The sequence below is a fragment of the Dipteris shenzhenensis genome, chromosome 13, assembly GCF_047967505.1.
Source record: "Dipteris shenzhenensis isolate YYH24624 ecotype China chromosome 13, Dip_SZ_1.0, whole genome shotgun sequence".
Taxonomy (NCBI): domain Eukaryota; kingdom Viridiplantae; phylum Streptophyta; class Polypodiopsida; order Gleicheniales; family Dipteridaceae; genus Dipteris; species Dipteris shenzhenensis.
The window spans coordinates 42,107,700-42,112,239 of record NC_141608.1 but is presented as its reverse complement, the minus strand read 5'-3'; the positions used below and the strand labels follow the sequence as shown (position 1 = coordinate 42,112,239).

At 40.8% G+C, this 4,540-nt stretch overlaps 1 pseudogene across 1 annotated transcript; it reads right to left on the bottom strand.

Annotated features, from left to right (window-relative positions):
* Positions 1–533: 533 nt before the first annotated feature.
* Positions 534–3,304, bottom strand: LOC147895422 (pentatricopeptide repeat-containing protein At2g13600 pseudogene; annotated as a pseudogene). The gene is made up of 2 exons (XR_015542035.1): positions 3,295–3,304; positions 534–2,176 (listed from the first exon to the last, which is right to left on the bottom strand). The product of XR_015542035.1 is annotated as a pentatricopeptide repeat-containing protein At2g13600 pseudogene (transcript).
* Between the last annotated feature and the right edge of the window lie 1,236 nt (positions 3,305–4,540).

The window sequence follows — 4,540 nt, the reverse complement described above, 5'->3', positions numbered from 1 at the left end:
TTTTGTTCTTGGGATGGACCACCACTTGGGGTCTTTCATCTTGGGATGTACATTTGTAAGTTCTACAATAAGCATAAAACCAGTATCTAACCTTCGGTGTTCAGAGTAAGCGGCGTCACCGGTTTGAAAACACTTTAGTGCACACTGTTGGTGGATAGCGGAAGGTCATCAATGCATGAACAAAAAGTGAAGCAGGTTCAATTGATGGGCTGGATGTCCACATCATGCTCCTTATTCCATTGGTAGAAACACTTCAGGTCCTGGTGAGCTAGTTGCATGATCCAATAAACCTATCAAAAAGCAGTGTATAAGATGATAAATGACAATGAACGTCCTTAGCTTTGAGAAAATGTTTTCTGCCAGAAGACACGATCACTCAGATAGAAAAGGGGAGCTGGATACAACGGTCAGATATACTGCTCCATAAGATGCTCAGAATGAGGTGAGCCCTTAACTGCAAAACTCACAAATTCTCTTTTTACCATCGACGTTACTCCCATTAAAAACTGACATGGTGGATGCCACCCTGATTCCATTCCAAAATGGAACCCAATTGCTTAAGATCACCAGATTTCGGCATACTAACAAGATCCACTCTTCAATTAATAAAAATAATGTGCATTCCTTATATCTTTCTGGCAGGCTGATAAGCCCAAAAGCAATCTCACATGTATGGAGAGGAGTCATCCCCCATATTAAGGAATATAAGCAGACAAGCTTTTCAGTTCTGCATGGATTTTGTTTGTTTCTGGATGCAACCCGTCTTATACAAGAAACACATGCTTTGACTATCCATATCAGTTCCACAGCACTCTGGTTTTTTCTTTATCTTCCTGCCATCCAGCTGCAGCATGCACATTTGACAATAACACTAAGGCTGCAGCATTTTGTGGTTCCAACCTCAGAACACTTTCTGCAGCAAGTTTTGCTAGTTCCACATTCCCATTAGTTCTACAAGAACCAAGCAGAGCTAGCCACATAGAAATACTAGGTTCAAATGGCAGGTCTTGTATTAACTTTGCTGCCTCCTCTAAACATCCTGCACGGCTAAGGAGGTCGATCATGCAGGCATAATGTTCTGCTGTCTTTGTAAAGGCATGCTTTTCATGTACAAAATCAAAAACGTAATGTCCTTTGTCCACTAGCCCTGAACGGCCACATGCAGATAAAACTCCAACAAGAGTAATATGGTTTAGCTTCACACCATGATCTAACATCTTGTCAAAGAGTTGGATGGCCGCCTCACCACACCCATGTTGGGCATATCCTACAATCATTGCAGTCCATGACACTACATCATGCTTACTCATGTTGTCAAACACTTGACGTGCATCATCTAAATTCCCACATTTGGAATACATGTCAACAAGAGCACTTCCCACAAAAGAATCAAACTCTAATCCAGTACCAATTATACGAGCATGGATCTGCCTGCCTTGCTCCAGGGCCGCTAAGCCTGCACATGCATTCAAAATGCTAACAAAAATGAATCCGTCTGGCTTCACGCCCTCCTGTTCCATCTGCTGAAGAAGTTTGAATGTCTCCTCACTAAGGCCTTGCTTGGCATATCCCGTGATCATAGCTGTCCATGAGACCAGATCCCGTTTGGATGGTCTTTCAAAGACTTGGCATGCATCATCTATGCATCCACATTTAGCATACATATCCAGAAGGGAGCTTATAATATACAAATCTGATTCAATTCCATGTTCAATGATGTGAGAATGGATCCGCCTGCCAAATTCCACGTTCCCCACGGTTGCACATGCATTAAGAATGCTAAGAAATGTAACCTTGCCTGGCTTTAAAGTTTCCTGACCCAATCTTTGAAAGAGTTTGAAAGCCTCCTGCACATGCCCATGCTTCGTGTATCCAGCAATCATGACATTCCAGGAGACCAAATCTTGTGTGGGCATAGTATAAAAGACTTTCTGTGCATCCTTTATGCTTCCACACTTTGAATACATGTTCACAAGCGTGCTCTCCACAAAAGCTTCTGACTCTAAACCATATTTAATAATGTGTATATGAACCTGTCTGCCCTCTTCCAAGTCTTCCAGGCTGGTGCAAGCCTTGAGGACGCTCAAGAAAGTGACCTTGTCTGACTTCACGCTTTCACGTTCCATTTGCCAGAAGAGGCTAAGAGCCTTTCTGTAAAACCCACGCACAGTATACCCTGTGATCATAACAGTCCATGAGACCACATCTCTTTTTGCCATTAGGTCAAACACGCCACATGCATAATCTAACCTATCACATTTGGCATACATATCAATAAGACTGTTCTCTACTGAAATCGTCGGTTTAATTCCCCTATTCATAATGCAGGCATGGATCTGTTTTCCCTGTTCCAAGTCTCCCAGGAGGCCACATGCCTTGATAATGCTAACAAATGTGACCTCATTTGGCCTGACACACTCCTGGTACATCTGATGAAAAAGTCTGAAAGTTTCCTCAGAATGCCCTTGCTTGGTGTTAGCGGCAAGCATCAGATTCCAGACAAAGACATCCCGCTCATACATTCTACAGAATACTTGTTCTGCATCCTCCATGCTGCAACATTGCACATACATATTGACTAGAGTGGTCTCCACGAAGACATTTGCCTTGAATCCACATCTAAGGATGTGAGCATGGACAACCCTACCCTCTAACAAAGCTTTCGTGCTTGTACACTTTTGAAATAGACACGTGTAAATCTCAGAGTGGGGCTGACACCCTTGCTGGTCCAATGTATGCAGAATGTGCACGGCCTGTTTTAATTCCCCTTGCGTACACAGGGTTTTAACTTCTTCACTAGCTCGACTATGGTACCTTTCCTCTGCACATCTTTTAAGAAGAGTGGTAATGGTATGAAAGTTACCCCTCCCACGACCCGGATGCCCAGAAAACATTTGCGGCTCCTTCATGCATGATTTGATATAAGGGAAACTCTAAGTAAACTTTTAACAAAGGACAGGGAACCTTTTAACTCAAAGCAGTTCAATTAACGCCTATGGACGTTCTCTACACCGATACGAGTACCACCCATATGTCCAGATACAAAAGTTAAGGCTATAACATTTGCTATGTCAGATATTTATACTTTGGCAAGGGTTGTAAAGCCAAATGGACGTCAATTCTGCAGCTATGGAGCTTCACTCTACTATGTCCAGATCTAACTTTCGGGCTATATTGTGCTATTTCAGATACTTGTACTTTGGCAATTGGTTATAAAGACAAAGTTTTATCGTAAATTACAGTTAACAAGCCAATATCTGTCAGAAACACTTTCCACCAGCTGAGCAGCCAAACCTTTAATATTCAAGGTCACAAGAAATCAAGCGTACATGGGCGGTCGTAACACGACACCAAAATCGCAACCTCGAGTAGTAAGACATGTTTTTGGTGTTGAAGAAGGACAAAGCACAATATCTATCAGTGAAGAGACAAAGAGCTCGAGAAGTAAGACATGTTTTGGTGTTCAAGGACATAGTTGGAAAAGCACAATACCTATCACTAAGAGACACAAAGGTGATGCTAGTTCATGACAATATGGACAAGACCAATCACTTTTTCAAATTCTGCAACCTCGTATCCATCATGTTTTTGTTGTATGTTTGCGTATGTAATATGAAAGGCATCTTCGTATTAAAAGAATTCCATTTCTTGTGTATTGGAATCTTATTAGAGATATTACATGTAGCGTAGCGTCTACTATGTACTCAAGTGTACTATGCATTATCATACATGCATGTTCATACTCATTGATTCATACTCATGATCTAAGAAGTTCTTGTTGTATTTTTGCAGTGTTTGCTAGGACATTGATTGACTATTGTCACATCCACATACTCATCTCAAAAGACATTAGCACACCTCTGCAGCTAAATGTTCCACTTCTAATTCCCGTCTATTTACATTGGATTCTAGTCAACATGTCACCCAAAAAAAATAGAAGCATAATTAAATGGAACATCAACAACTTGATTTCTAATACGATTCTAGACATTGAGCTATGGGGGGTTACTTCATGGAAAGATATGGGGTATCTTCTTGTCCTCATCTCTCGAAAAGAAAGAAAGAAAGAAAGAAAGAAAGGCATATAAGTCATCTATGGCTAGAAGATTTCGGTTTATCATTGCCTTCATAGCTTTTTATACGTTCGTCATTGGCCTATTGGTTCACCTGAGCTACTGGAGTGTTTCTTCTGTATCAACGGAATACTAGAAGCTTCCACAACTAGAAAGTAAAATGAGTTACATTTGATTTGCCGCAACCTAGTTCTTCTCTGTGCACCATCCATGATGCCTTTCCTATGCATCGACGTGTTTCCTATTTTTTCTCAATGCTAGGTTTCTCAACTTTGCAATTGATTGACGCATGGTAGTCTCTTAATTTTTCTCCTATGATTCTAATTTCAACTTAATTGCAAAGTTGACTAAAATATTTTTCTTGAGGAGCTAGGTTTTTGAGCCATCTATTGGCTATTGTTTCTCTCATTTTCTTGCACATTATCCACTAAATCAATTGTAAAATGGTGTCTTTTTTTCGAAAAAAA